The 16,482-nt window shown below is 37.8% G+C and overlaps 1 protein-coding gene across 2 annotated transcripts in view; it reads right to left on the bottom strand.

Annotated features, from left to right (window-relative positions):
• RAB28 (RAB28, member RAS oncogene family) overlaps positions 1 to 16,482 on the bottom strand; it is a 126,896-nt gene that overhangs the window by 40,631 nt on the left and 69,783 nt on the right. The window lies entirely within an intron of this gene.

Here is a 16,482-nt window from a genome sequence, read left to right as displayed (position 1 = left end):
GTATCTTTTGTCTTTTGAAATATTGTATTCCAACATCTTTCCATTTTTGTTGAAAGCTGCCAAGTCTTGTGTGATTCTTAATGCTGTTCTTTGTTAAGCTTCTTTCTGAATGCTTTGCAGATTTTTTTTTTTCCTTTGACATGGAAGCTCTGGATTTTTATAACATTACAGAGGCTTTTCCTTTTGGAGTTTCTTTCAGGAGATGTGATTTCTTTCTACAATTTGTCCTCTAGTTTTAATGTCTGGGTAGATTTTATTTATGATATATTGAAATACAGCATCCAGGCTTTTTAAAAAAAATTTGATCATGATTTTCAGGGAGCCCAATTATTATTAAATGATCTCTACTTAACCAACTGTCCAAGTCAACTGTTTCTGATCAGATGGCTTATGATCTTTTTGAAAATCTTTTTATTTTATTCTAATATTTCTTGCTGTTTCATGAAGACACTGATTTTGTTTTCATATCTTCTCATTTTCTGGAAATCACCAACTAGATAAGGTGAATCACTTTCTCTTCTATTTATTCTCCTTCCATTTCTTTCCTCAAGAGTTTCAATTTCTTATCTATGCCTGCAGTCGTTACAGAATTACTTGTTCCTAGAGATGCAATAATTTTTTATACTGGTCATTATCTTCAATTTATTCATCTCTCTAGCTTTCATTCCTGAAATGGGTAGGGCCAGGCTCCTCCCACTGCTATGATTTTGGTTTTACCTGAGTCACCTAAATACTTGCAATTATCACTACCTTCTGGCCCCAAAACTTTGATGTTCAGAGTGATGGGACTTCATAAATCTCTACAGCAACTCAGTACATTGGAGGCCTGGGACTTAAGTACTTCTGTGCCACAATGCTCACTGGAGTTCTACAGGAAGGGGGTGGGGCAGCTCTATCCTGGGGTTTTCTCATTACCTTATGGATTTCTCGGTTCCCTAGTGCCTTCTGAAGAAAACCTTCCACTCCTACTCTCTCATGACACAGAACCCTGCAGGCTTTTCAAGTCCATCAAAGACCCACTGACTGAGAGGCTACAGGTCAATTTGCTGAACTGGCACTTTTTTGCCTATGGGCTTCTGACTGATTTTGTTTGGGTGAAGTTCTGGGTAAAAAAAGTAACTCACTATAATTTCTTACTGACTTTCTTGATAATTTTTTTAGTCTGGTGCAAAATTCAGGTTTTACTGCAGTAGCTATGTTGGAGCTGGGGTGAATGTCTCCTGTTGAAGCACCCATTTGGCTGAAAGTTTCCTAACTTTACAAATTAAAAGGAATGAAGCTTACTCAAAAATCAAGTACAGAAAAAAAAATATACAAGAGCATGCTTATTAACACTTCTCTTGATGTAATGAAGTATGTGGGATTAGAACATTTTAGGTTTTTCCTTTGCCTTTATCATAGTTGTATCATTATTATTTGTGGATATATGTCTTATTCCCATTTTAAACTGTAAACTCCATGAAGAGTTACTAAATTTTTGTTTCCATCCCCATAAGTTTAAATATGATAAACATTTAATACATGTCTGTCAAATAAACTAAAGGTTAACTCTTTTATTTGGCAGGTTGATAGTGCAGTGGAATGAAATCAAGTAAGGAAAATTTGAGTTCAAAACCAGCCTCATACACTTAGCTGTGTGACACTGGGCAAGTCACTTAACCTCTGCCTCATTTTCCTCAGGTGTAAAAAATGGGGATAATAATATCACATACATCCCAGGGTTTCTTCCTCCTTAGATGTCTGGTCATTTCAGATTTTTTTCTCTTAGTATTCCTCAATTACTCCCTTTCTGACCCTTTGAAAATGGATGCCCCAAGAGCTAGAACTCAAAGTTGTCTCAGTTGCCTCACACAATGAGAAATTCACTTTTCACTAGTCTTGGTCAACTTCTGGCAGTATAGAACTAGCCTTCAGCTCTTTAGTTCTCAGCTCAGTGCTATTTCTTCCGCCTTCTATATACCTCCACCCCAACTGCAAGAGAAGGAGGGGGTAAGGGAATGGTAGAGCTGAGGTCTGCTGTTTACTGACACCAAATAATGGGGGTGAGGGCTTCAAGGGCAGAATATGCTGGCAGAGATTTCAGGTGCACCAAGGAAACTGTTGAGAGGATCCCAGCACAAGAAATCATGGTTCAGTTGTGATGCCATGCTAGAGCATACAGAATGGTGAGGAGAGGGAGGTGCAGTAAGCATACTAGGGATAAAGAATTAGAATTCTATGATATTAATTTATCAAGTTTGTACTTTGTTAGACTTCTTGGTATCTTGGGTTGTAGAAAAAAACTATAATTGCTTTAACTTTTGCACATAATTCTTATTTGTGGAAATTTTGAGAATTAGTGACTTGTCCTAGCCATAAGCAATTTAAAGTTTTCCAATATTTAGGCCTGTCTTTATTTCTTTTTTTTTTTTAATTTTTGTGGGGCAATGAGGGTTAAGTTACTTGCCCAATGTCATACAGGTAGTGTCAAATGTCTGAGGCTGGATTTGAACTCAGGTCCTCCTGAATCCAAGGCCAGTGCTTTACCCACTGAGCCACTATAAATACATTGGTTTCTAGTTGTATTCCCAGAGTTCTCGTATGTATGTATCGTAGTAAGCAAACTCTGAAGTATTTTATACGTTCTGTAGTTATTTTAAATTGAATTTCTCTTTCCTTCTCTTCCTGCCTGGTTTAATTGGTATTACATAGAAATACTAATGATTTGTGTGGATTTACTTTATATCCTGCAAGTTTGCTTAAGCTTAATTGTTTGGATAATGTAATGAATTAATTGTGATTTGGGGTTTCTATGACCCCATCTTTGCTTCATTATGGTCAGAGTGAAAAGATCTTGAAAAGCCTAAAACAAAATGGGTGTGTACTTGAAGAGATTATAGAACAAACAAAAGGAACTCTAATCAGATTTGTCATGTATATTAGGTGGAACTGAATAACACAAAGAACATTTATTGAGACAAAGTATCCAACAAAGTACCTAAGCCCCACCCAGGAGTTTCCCCCATGCCCACATGGGCTTGGTCAAATTATAATGGAGATAGCCAGTGGGTATGTTGAACCAATTGGAGATTCAGCATGGCTAAGAACCTCCCTTCCTGTGGGAGAGGCAGGAGGGGGAAGAGAACTCCAGGAGGAATAGGGAAGAAAGGTTGAGAGAGAGAGGAACTGGTGGTGGTTGACCTTCTGACCAAACCAGAAGACACTGCACAGCTGATTCTCCTTAGAACTACAGATTCCAAGTGGTGGTGAGTTTGTTGTTGAAGCAAGGCTGGCTCTCTAGGCCAGATGAGCTGGAAGCAAGTTTAGGGTTTGAGTCAGATTTTGTTGAGCCAAGCTGTCTGAGGAAGCAGAGCTTATTTGAGGTACCTGAGGACCTTTTAACCCTAGAGATTTAGATTCTAACAATCTGGGAAGTGGGTCATATCTTTCCCTTTCTCTATCCCTTTTCACGTTGTCCCTGGCTCTATTAACTTCACTTGTGTTGTAAATTTGTTCCCATTAATAAAACCTGATTTATTTGTGGAAAAGAAGCTGTTAATCTCCTTTCTTATCAGTCTTAGTGAAATAACTAAAAAAAAAAAAAGGCAGTTTGGAAGGACCTAGAGGTATCTCATTATTTTCTGAACCCCAGTATTACAGAGAGCCACCCAATTAACTCTCCTCATACTAAATTTGGCCCACACAATAAAATTTGTTAACTTCTTAGGGTTCTTTAGGTTATATCTTCATATCATCCATAAAAATATGATAATTTTTTCTTCTTTATGGCTATTCTCTCAATTTTTTTTCTTATCTTATTCCTTTAGCAAGCATTTCCAGCATTATGTCAAACAGAAGTGATAACAATGGACATCCTTGTTTCATCCCAATGGAAAGGATTCTAGGGCATCTCCATCATTTTTTAAAAAAGAATAAAACAATTATTCATATGTTTTCTAGGGTTTTTAATAGAAATGGATGTTACAGTTTGTCTTTTCTGCTTCTACTGATATGATCACATGATTTTTGTTACTCTTGTTATTAACATAGTGAATTAAGCTTATGTTTTTCCTAATATTAAACTAATCGTACATTCCTGGTAAAAATCCAACCTAGTCACAGTGTATAATCTTCATGAAATGATGGTGGTGATAATGACGATGACTAGCGCATTTATATATTACTTACTGTGTCCCATTATTATCCTAAGCACTTTACAAATATTATCCCATCTGATCCTCATAACATTATTATGCCATTATTATCCCCATTTTATAGATGAAGAAACTGAGGCAAACAGGTTGACTTCCCTGAAGTTACACAGTAAATATCTGGGGCCTAATTTGATCTCAGGTCTTTCTGACTCCAAGTTCAGCATTCTGTCCACTATGCCACCTAGCTGCCTCTAATCATAATGACATATTTATTGGTCTCTTTGCTATTTTTTTTAAATTTTGCATCAATGTTCATTAGAAATGTTCATTTATAGTTTTCTTTTTCTGTTAACTCTCCCTGTTGTTGTTGTTGTTGTTGTTGTTGTTGTTGTTGTTTAAATCAAGCTTTTATCTATGTCATAGAAGGAATTTGGTAGGATCACTGTACCTACCACATAGTAAATACTTAATAAATGCATCTTAATTAACTCATTGGTATGTCTATATATACACATGCACAAAGTGCAACTTAAAACCAAGTAGAACTACACATCTGGATAAAAGGAAGTAAACTAGGCTTGACTGATATCATAGACATGTGGTGGGATGAGACTTATTACTATAGTGTGACCACAGAGGAATATAACTTAAGCAAAAGCCAAAAAAAGAAAGAAAGAAAGAAAACCAGGCAGAACAGCATATTACATATTGAGTGCATATTAAGATAGGTTTATCTAAGAAGAGGTAACTGTACTTGAGAGCACTTTTTTAGGCAAAAAATAATGATGGGTGAAACTGAAGTGACATGTCATAGAAGTATACTAGAGAACACTTGAATAGAAAAAGAAATTAGACAAGCTCAGGAAGCAGAGTACAAGCCTAGTATAAAGACACAATCCAGTAATGATGGGGAGCATCAATCAAAGACATGTTTGCTAAAGCTCTCCTGTTTTTGACGAGGCAAAGAGGCTGATAACTTCCTGACTTTCAACCCAATGATAATTTCTTTCTTCAAAAGGTGAAAGAAGCAAGGAAGACAACTGTTATTCTAGAATTAATTCTGACCAACAAGGTGTAACAAATTGCTGAAGTAGATATGATGAGAAGCCTGAGGGGGGCACAGGAATATAACCATTCTATCTTAGAATTAATAACAGAGGTGAGGCAAGATATGACATTATTTCTTTGGTTCAAACCTGTAAATTTCACCAGTAAGGAAATTTGAGCTTCCTTAGTAAATCTCTAGTTCTACTTGGTTCTAGGTTATGCTTTGTGCATGTGTATATAGACATATCAATGAGTTAATAAGCAAGCATTTATTAAATATTTACTATGTGGTTAGGTACAAGGATCCTACCAAATTCCTTCTACAACACAGATAGAGACTAGAATATTGATGGGGGATATGATCAAGAGTGATGTGACCTCAGGCGAGATGAAGTAACGAATGAGTGAAGGAGAAATGACAGAAGCATTCAATTCTTAACTTGCTTCTGTTATCTCTGCTAAGGAGAGTAGTCTTTGGACTTAGTCCATCTTCCATCTTTGTGCCTTTGCACAGACTATTTCCTATTTCTGAAATGTACTCCATCTTTACCTCTGCCTCTTAAAAACTTGAATTTGCCTCAAAATTCAGTTATGTGCCACCTCCTATTTCAGGCCTTTTTTGATCCTCTCAGCTGTTGGTTCCTTTCCTTTTCTTGATATTACCTTGAATTTAGTTTGTATGTGTTGTATGACTGAATATAACCAAGCCCAGGAAAGCCAGCAAGTGTACAAAGGTTCCACACGCCTATCCTTTACCCCACAATAGCACCCTGTGAAGACTCTGAACATTACAATTTATCACCACACACCACCCACACTGTACTGCCTCTAAGGTTAGTACCAATTCCCACTTGTACTACCTGTTACTTTCCCTATCCCTGTGTTACTGGGATCTCCAGCTACCTAAGAGTTAAACTACCTCCAACTTCTGATGCTCAACTCCAATTCTGTCCACCTCTTTCCACCTTACTCTCTAGTACAAAATTCCAAAATGAACAAATTTCCAGTCACTCAGGACTTTCTTCCTCTCAGATTTTATTTTCTATCTACTCACACTCCTTCCATACACACAGCTTCCACCAGAAGATACTGCATACCTGGCCACCATTTTCAACAGCAGGTATAATTTCACTCATACACATTGGTCTTAAAGGAAGAATCAGAACATTCCTTGTCTGCCACTGGTACTTCTTCTAGACTCTCTCCTTGCTGCCTTCACTCAGCAACTTTCCTTTGAAGTTCACTCTATTAACAGTTTTCACTCTACAGATAAAGGTGGCTATTATCTATAAGACCCTAGGTAATTGTTCCTGCATTCTCAAAAGGTTAATAATCTGTCTTCTTGAATACTGATCTTATCTTAGGGGACCTAAACATTTATGTTGTTACCCTCCTAATTCCTCAATCTCCTCAAATCCCATGACCTACTTCTACAACCCACCTAACTAACTAGCTAACTACAGTCAGGAATGATCACATGTATTCCATTTCCTCACTTCCTTCTTCAAAAGCTCTGACATTCCTAGAATTATTCCATCTCTGAAAGCTATTCTTTGTCCTCATATCAAGACATTAAGTCCCTCCACAACTCAAAACATTCTCAGGCCATTACTTCTGATTTCATTTCTCTCCCTTCCTAATCATGATCCTATAAATTAACCAATTCAGTATAATGTCTTCTACTAACAGTTATTTAACCCCTTCATCTTATCACTGCTTATATCTTTTCAAACCCTAGACCTGGATTATTCTTACTATCTTGCTTTTCTGCTCCTAGTCACAAACTGCTGTTGAAGCTGGAAGAAGTCACAAAAGCCTAAATGGATCCTACAAATTTAGGTTATATAACCTCAACTGGACCCTCAATGCAGCAAAGCAATACTTTTATTCCTCTATAATTGATTTCCTATATAACTTCCTATTGAAGCTTTCCCAAAGCTTCGCTTCTCTCTGCAAGCTCCCACACCTCCCATTTCCCAGGCTTTCTCAGCTGAGGACCTTGCCTCTTTATTGAGAAAATTGAGGTAATTTGTTGTGGATTTTTTATTCTCCCCTTCTTTTTATCTCAAAATCCCTTGATATCATCCCCCACCCTCTTTTTTTTCCAGTCTTTATTGAGGTACCCTTTCTCCTTTCCAACCTTTCTATACATGATCATGATCCCAAACCCTTCCACCTTCTAAACTGCCCTCTCAATTATCCCACCTCTCTATTAGATACTCCTTCCCTTCAACTCCTCCCTTGCTATATTACTCCCTTCACTATTACCTTCAATTCAAAATTGTTTAATTCTCCCCCCCACCCTTAAAACTCTTCACTAAATCCTATTACCCCCTCAAGTTGTTATCCTATATCACTCATTCAATAAATATCTATTAAGTACCTAGTATGTGCCAAGCACTGCGCTTGGGGGTGCAAAATGACATAAAAGATAGCCCTTGTTCTCAAGGAGCTTACAATCTAATAGAGTAAACAACATGAAAACAAATATATACAAATCAAGCTGTATACAGGAGAAACAGGAAATTAACAGAGGGAAGGCAAGAGAATTAAGAGGGCTTGGCTCTCTCCTATCTTTCTGTCAAACTCCTAGAAAAAAGCTATTCCTTTAACTTCCACTTCCTCCTCTCATTCACCCTTCAACCCTTCGGAGTCTGGCTTCTGACCTCATCATTCAAATAAAACTGCTTTTTCCAAAATTACCAACTATTTCTGACTTGCCAAATCTGATGGCCTTTTCTCCATTTTCATCCTTCTAAACTCAGTCTCAAACTTTATGACACTATAGACTACACTCTATCTCCTGGATACTCTCTACTGACAATATTCTTTCCTGGTCCTCCTTCCATCTTTCTGACCATTTCTTCTCAGTCTCCTCATCAACCATATCAATTTTCCTTTGTGTAACTCCTCCCTAAGTCTCTGTCCTAATCCCTCTATATTGTGGTAAAAAATTAAAGCTTTTAAGTAACATTTAAAAGAATTGGTTAACAATAACTGAAGGACGCCAGTTTTTGAAGGACCACCCTTTTGGGGAGGAACAGCCTTTCATCTGCTAATGCTCGGGAGAGCCTGACCAAGCACTCCACTTCCCGGTGCGAGCTTAAAAACACACACACACACACACACACACACACACACACACACACACACACACACACACACACACACACACAAAAGCGCGTGCGCGCTCGCTGACTCAGGTTTGACAGCGTGGTCTGGTGATCGGCCTGGTCCTCAGTGCTTGACTCGGTTCTCAGCCTCAGAGGTGGCCTTGGGATTTGGTGAGTTTTATAAGGAATATAGACTAAGCTTAGATCTAAGACTATTTATTTGTATTTCTACTTTCCTATTTCTCTAATCAGCATCACCTTGTTTGTTGGCTAATTAATTCCCCAACAATAAAAGCTAAGTAATCCATCTCTAACTAAAGCTCAGAGGTTTCTTTCTCTTACTGGTCTGGGAGATATATAAGGGAATGGTTAAAGGGGAGTTATATATCCAATTTTAAATCTCACAATATTCTCTTTTGATGGTCTCCTCAGTCCCACCAGATTTAATTATCTATGCAGAAAACTCAAGGAGATGTAGATATAGGTATATGTGTGTTTGTGTTCATGAACACATTTATCTATTCATTCATTCGTTTGTTTGTGTGCTTGCTTATTCCTTTTTTAATTTCTTTCCCTAATCCTGTTTTATTTAAATTACCAGCTACTTAAAAATAAACTAACCCCAAGCTCCATGCTCCTGTTATTTTATTTCTATCTTTTTCACACACACACACACACACACACACACACAAACACACGCGTGTGCGCGCGCATGTATGCATATGTATCTATCTCCAGCCTCAGTCTGTCCTGAGATTCAGTCCCAGATTGCCAAATTACCAGATTCCCTACAGAGACATTTCAGACTCAAGATGTCCATTTTGGACATTGTCTTTCCCAAAAAACCTCCCCATTTCTAAACTTTATTACTTCTGCCAAAGGTACCTCCATTTTTATGGTCTCCCAGGTTCACAGCTTCACACACATCCTCATCTCCCCATTCTCCCTACCCCCACAGTTTGCCAAATCTCATCATTTCTATTTCCATAGTATTTCCAAACATCCTCCACTCCTCTGCAAAGGTGGGGGTGCATGAGTGTGTAACACTGCATATACTGTCAGAGTTTTTCAGTGTATTAATTGGTTTTGCTCATTCCCCCCCCCTTCTTCTTTTAGTCTTAAGATATGACTCTTCAGGGAGGAATGAGGAGGAATATGTGGATGATAAAAACCATTCAAAAACAATAAAATCAATTTTTTTAAAAAGAAAAGTTTTTAAAAAAATATTGGAGAAGAGAAGATATTCCACATGTGTGTGTGTGAGAAAGAGAGAGACAGAGAGACAGACACAGAGAGAGAGAGAGAGAGAGAGAGAGAGAGAGAGAGAGAGAGAGAAAGAGAGAGAGAGAGAGAGAGAGAGAGAGAGAGAGAGAGAGAGAGAGAGAGAGAGAGAGAGAGAGTGAGCATGCAAACTAGAGACTAGTAAGTTTGACTTCAATTCTTCTTGGGAAAATTCTACAATAGGTCATCACCGAAGGGATGATTGGTGAACCTCTAGAAATGAAATGGTGATTACAAAGAAGCATAACTTTAAGAACAAGCTGTGCGGGGGCAGCTAGGTAGCACAGTGGATAAAGCACTGGCATTGGATTCAAGAGGACCTGAGTTCAAATCCAGCCTAAGACATTTGACACTAGCTGTGTGACCCTGGGCAAGTCACTTAATCCTCATTGCCCCACCAAAAAAAAACAAAGGAAGGGAGGGAGAGAGGGAGGGAGGGAGGGAGGGAGGGAGGGAGAGAGGGAGGGAGGGAGAGAGGGAGGGAGGAAGGGAGGAAGGAAGGAAGAAAGGAAGGAAGGAAGGAAGGAAGGAAGGAAGGAAGGAAGGAAGGAAGGAAGGAAGGAAGGAAGGAAGGAAGGAAGGAAGGAAGGAAGGAAGGAAGGAAGGAAGGAAGGAAATGAAATAAAATATATTACCACCTTCTTTGCCACACCACACCTAAGGACCACTGGACCTTTCCTTTTGATTTGCAGTTGAAATGCCCTGTAGATGCTATCTCTCTCTAATAGAATGTGGGGTCCTTCAGAGAAGGGATTGTCTTACGTTTTTGTTTGCAAATGTTTAATGCTCAGCACAGTGCTTTCCATAGTATACACAATATTTTTATTCATTAATTCATGAAATATTCATTAAATGTGCAGATGACACAATGCTGCCATGGATAGGGAATGAACTACATACCTAAGTCAGGACCCAAAATAGCTAACTAGCATTTATATAATGCTTTAAGATTCACAAAGCCCTTCACAGATATTTCCTCATTTATCCTCACAACGATCCTATGAAGTAGACGCTATTATTATCCTTTTTACACTCAAAGAAACAGAGTTACACAGCAGTTAGGTGACTTCCCAAAGATCATAGCTATTAAATATCTGGTGCAAGATCCAGTTCAGGTCTTCCTAACTCCAGGTATGGACACCATCCAAATCTTACACTTAGGTACATAAAAAATCAATTTCACCAATAAGATAAGAGAGGCATAGTTAGAGGGCAGTGATTTTGAAAAAGACCTAGGAATTTTAGTAGACTATAACTTCTATATGAATCAGTAGTATGATGTTGCAGCCAAAAATGTACAAGCAATCTGGGATTATATTAAGATGGACATAGTTTCCAGAAATAAGGAAATGAGTCTCACTAAATTCTGATCTCATCAAACCTCAGCTAGAGAACTGTGTTCAGTTTTAGACCTTGATAAGCTGATGAGTACCAGAGGATAGCAAACAGAAAAGTAAAGGGTCTTGAATCAATTTCCTAAGAGGATCAATTAAAGAACATGTTTAACCTGTAGAAGAATCTTCCAAATATTTGAATGACTGTGACTTGAAGGAAGGATTTACGACTTGATCTGTTTGGACCCAGAACAGGACCAATGGGTGGAAAATACAAATACAATTGATGTCAAGAAACCTTCCCTAATGATAGTGGTGGCAGTGAAGTTCAGTCATGTCCAACTCTTCATGACCCCATTTGAGGTTTTCTTGGCAAAGATACTGGAGTAGTTTGCCATTTCCTTCACCAGCTCATTTTACAGATAAAAAAACTAAGGCAAACAGCGTTAAGTGATTTGCCCAAGGTCACACAGCTGGTGTCTGAATCCAAATTTTAACTCAGGTCATCTTCCTGGCCCAGCACACTATCCACCGTGCCACCTAGCTGCTCTAACAATTAGATGGCCTCAAGAGGTGGTGGATTCCCTTCTACAAGGAGGTCTGTAAGCAGAGGCTAATACTCATTGAGTATGTCATAGTTGAGATTCTGGTCAAGTATGTGTCATGGATTCCTTTGATAGTCTGGGGATGCTATATCAAAAGTTTTTAAATGCATAAAATTAAAATATATAAGATCATCAAGGAAACCAACTATATTGAAATAGTTATCAAAATATTTTCATCAGTAGTCAATAAACACTGAGTACCTAATATATGTCAGGTACTATGTTAAGCTATGAGGATACAAAAAGAACAAAAGATAGTGCCTGCCCTAAAAAAGCTCACAATCTAATGGGAGGTGAGGAGGACAAACAAATAAGTATGTATAAACAAACCACTGTGAAGAAATCATGAGATTTAGCAGATACTCAAAGACCCACCTGGAGATTAATCTAGACTGATTGAATCAAGTGAGAGTGATTAACTGCTGATTAGCCTACTTCAAATTAACTGGATTGTAATCACAATTTGAGAACACCTTCAGAACCAATGGATTTGGATGACGCCGACCAATCAGCTTGAAGCAGTGTGTAAGGACCGCCTCTGTTCCAGACCTATAAAAAGCTTCCACAATCAGCTTGCTGGAGAGAGTTCGTGATTGAAGCATGCTTGTGGCAGGGGACTTGAGGAAGAACCAGACCAGGCTGTAACTCTAGGCTAAATAGGCTTTTTTCTTAACTTTCTGAACTCCATGGGAATATCTGTATACTTTAATAAATGTTTAATGCCCAAGGACTGGTGCTAAAGCTTCTAATTTAAGGCGACCACAATTTAGATTTTAAACATCACACCACATACTAGATTTAAATAAATAAATGAATGAAAGAGGGACAGCACTTAGTCTGGGAAAGGCTTCCAGCTGAAAATGGGATTTTGGTTGGGACTTAAAGAAATCCAGGGAAGCTAATAGGTAGAGCTAAAGAGGCAGATTATTACAAGCATAAGGGAAAGCTAGATAAAATTCCTTTAGTCAAGAAATGGAATGTTTTGTTCATGGAACAGCAAGGAATCTAGGGTCACTAGACTGAAGAATATATTGATGGGAGTAAGTAAGAAGACTGGAAAGGTATGGGGGTAGGAGAGATTGGTTATTTGGGGCTTTGAACAACAAAGATTTTTTATTTGATCCTGGAGTTTACTGAGAAGGGTGAAATGGCTAGATCTATAGTTTATGAAAATCACTGGCAGCTAAATGTAATATGAACTGGAGTAGGAAGAGGCTTGATGAGAGGAGACCCACCAGCAGGCTATTGCAACAGTCCAAGTATGAGGTGATGAAGGTCTGCACTGGAGAGGTAGCAGTGTAGAGGAGAGAATGTTGCATATTCAAGAGATTTTGCAAAAATGAAAGTGACAGGTCTTGACCACAGACAGAATATAGAGGGTGAGATAGTAAAGAATTGGGGGTGACACCTATTTTATGATCCCTGGACAGTAACAAAAAAGTTAGAAAAGAAAGATTTAGGGAGAAAGATGAGTCTGATTTGGGACATGTTTTGAGTTTAAGATATCAGAAAAGCAGTTGGAGATGTGAGACTGGAGGTCAGCCGAGAGGATGGGAATATATAGATTTACACAAATAAGAACCATGAGGGACACCTACGGCTAGAGGATGTGATCTGGATGAAAATCCAGCAAAGGAGACTAAGGAGCATCAGTCTGCTAGGTAAAAAGAGAACCAAAAGGGAGTGGTACCCCAAAAACCTAGAGAGAGGAAAGTATCAAGAAGACAATGACTGACAGTGTTAACAGTTGCAGAGAGGTAAAGGAGAAAAAGACCGAGAAAAGGTCATTAGTCATTTTTAAGAGAGCAGTTTTAATGGAGTGCTGAGGCAGAAATCTGGATTGTAAGGGGTTAAGAATAGAGTAAAAAGAGAGAAGTGAAGGCATTTTTTGTAGATGGCCTTTCAAGGAGTTTAACCACAAAAAGCAAAAGAGATATACAGGATAAGAGTGGACATGGCAGGCTCAAATAAGGCTTTTTAGAGGATGTTTGTAGGCAGTAGGGAAAGAGCCAGCAGGCAGGGAAATATTGAAGATAAGTGATAGGTTCTAGATGAAATAGAGGACAATCTATTGGAGAATAGAGGATGGAATGAAATAGTTTTGTACAGGTAAAAGGGTTTTAAATGTTCACTGCCCCCCACACACCCAAGTTAAGAATCCACACACTAGATGTATTAATCTCCTGCAACTCTCAAATTCCATGATTATGTGGTACTGGCCATGTCTGACAACATATGCCTCACTTAGCTCCTCTAGATTATCACCTCTTTGCTTGAAGGAAAGTAAATTTCATTGTGAATCATGTGGAGTCAAGGGTGGTCATTTCCTTGCTCAGAGATCTAATGACTTTGCATTTGTTATCCTTTATTATCTGTGATAATTTGTTCGTCCACTCCCCATCTGATAGGCACCCACTTTGTTTCCAGTTGGGTTTTTTTGCTACCACAAAAGTACTTTTGTTAATATTTTGTACATGTGACATTTCATTCTATCTTCATTTCATTGGGGTGCCCAATAGTAATTTCACTGGGTCAAAAGGGAATTTAGACTTTTCTAGAAAAGTTCCAAATTGTTTTCCAGAATTAGATCAATCTATAGCTCCATTAGTCCATTAGTCCATCTGTGTTCTAATATTTATCATTTTCCGTTTTTGGTCATCCTTTTTCGATTACTAATCTAACTGAACATGAAATAAAATGTTAAAATTATTTAATTTTTATTTGGCTGCTGATCTTTTGCATCTCTTCTTTAAAAAACAGCTTTCTCATATATTTTGACTCACATACTGGAAATAGCTATTATTACATGTTAGTAACAAATTGCTTACAATTGATATATTAATGATAAATTCAAAGGCTGGTACCTGTTAGCCTTTATGTAAGATGAGGTGATAACAGTGAAGTGATGTCTCCATGTTCCAAATGTATTTCTGTAGGGATTTTTTTTTTACCTGCTTGTTATGTGATTTTAGGATGTCTATTGGTTTTCTTCCTCTTTTTTTGGTAAGGTCAAGTACTAATCTTTCCATAGCTGCCTTAGTGTGCTGGGTCCTACTTTCATTATTATTGTATAAGGTTCTGAGAGGATACTTTCAAGATCTCTTATGATCCATTACAGATTTCTAAAAGTATGCATTAAAGACTGGTACTGGTTAGGTGTCATTTCTTTTCAGTATGTTCTTTCAATTCAGCTTTGAATTCAGAATTTAGTAAATTTCTTGACATATGGCCACAGTTTCTTTAATATCTTGAGGTTGAATTTGTTTTATATAGGGCAGACCATGGAATTTTAAGTATTACTTTCACTTACTGGTTCAATGTGACCTCTAGGTTCAAGCTCAAAACTTTTAGGTTTTGGGGAGCATACTTCAAGAATTTTATACTTGCTGAGTACAAATGACACCTTACATCATTGAAGAAAGTTTCCACAAGATGAAGGAGCTGTTTAGTATGTTTTTGGTGAAACTATATACCCTGATGTCATCCATGTATATCAAGTGATTAATAAGATGTTCTGGTCTGACCTTTCTCATTAATATGAAAGCCATACTTAGTTCTCTTTAGGAGATTTGACAATGGATTGAAGACTAATAGGATCATAATGGGCTTAAACCATCTCCCAAAAAAAAGACCATCTTCAAAGAGGAAATAGTAATTAAAGCCAAAGGGGAAAGAATGACATGTCCTTTCCAGGACTTGTAGTTTTTATTTGACTAGAGTGCCAGGAAAAGGGCAAATGGGTTGGGGGTAGAAAGGTATGGCTGGATTAATGAACTCTCACCAATTAGAGCAAAGGGTCATAATAACAGAAGCCTGAAATCCAGGTAGAAATGGATGCCAGTAGTATGGCATGAAGCTAGCCAGGAAATTATCTCAACTTCCTACAAGTGATCTTTTAATTTAAAATGTTGTAGTCACTATGTTTATTATTCTCTTAGTTCTGCTTATTTGGCTGTACATTAATCAGTTCACACAAATCTTCTCATTTCTCTAGATTGCTCATATTCATAATTTCTTACAGTACAATAATATTCAATTAGGCCACATGGTGCAGTGGATACAGCACTGGCCCTGAAGTCAAGCGGATCTGAGTTCAAATCTCACCTCAGACACTTATTGGCTGCATGACCCTGGCTGGGTAAGTCACTTAACCCCAATTGCCTTAAAACATCCGGGGCCATCTCCAGTCATCTTGATATATATCTTGCCACTGGACCCAAATGGCTCTGGAGGAGAGAGTAAGGTTGGTGAACTTGCAAAGCCCTCCCTCACTTAAATCCAATTCAGTGCAAGTCATGACATCACCCCTATGTCATGGTCCTCTTTGAGGAAGAGGGAACAACAACAAGAATAATAATGTGCTTTTTTTCCAATCCCCAAATGATGGTGATCACTTTGCTTCTAGTTCTTGGCAATCACAAAAAGTGCTACTGTGAAAATTTTGGCATATACTGGACCACTGTTTCTGTCTTTGACTTCTTTGAGGTACCAAAGTCTAGTAGTAGGATTGCTGGGTCAAAGGGTACATAGGCAGTTTAGTAACTCTGCTTGCATAATTCCAAATAGAATTTTTTTTAAAAATGTCAGAACACTGCCAAGCTTCACCAACAGTGAAGGATCTATTTTCCCACAGCCTCTCCAATACTAACTGTTTCCATGTTTGGTCATCTCTACCATTTCACATGGTATGAAATGAAAATAAAGTTGAATTAATTTGCATTTCTCTTACTATTAGTGATATAAAGCATGTTTTCATGTGTTCATTTATAATTTTCAATTCTTCTTTTGAAAACTTCTTGTTCGTATCCCTTAATAATTTTTCTGTTGAGACTTTGATCTATCTCAAAGGGATTAATAAAAAATTAAAATTTTATCCATTCAGACAAATGTTTGGATTTTTTTCTTTATTAAGTTAATAAATCCTCAGAGAGATCAAATTTGGTAGTAATCTGATTAATATAATCTGGGA

The sequence above is a fragment of the Dromiciops gliroides genome, chromosome 6, assembly GCF_019393635.1.
Source record: "Dromiciops gliroides isolate mDroGli1 chromosome 6, mDroGli1.pri, whole genome shotgun sequence".
NCBI classification, from domain to species: domain Eukaryota; kingdom Metazoa; phylum Chordata; class Mammalia; order Microbiotheria; family Microbiotheriidae; genus Dromiciops; species Dromiciops gliroides.
Note: the sequence above shows the minus strand (reverse complement) of the source record. Positions and strands in the feature narration are given on the sequence as shown.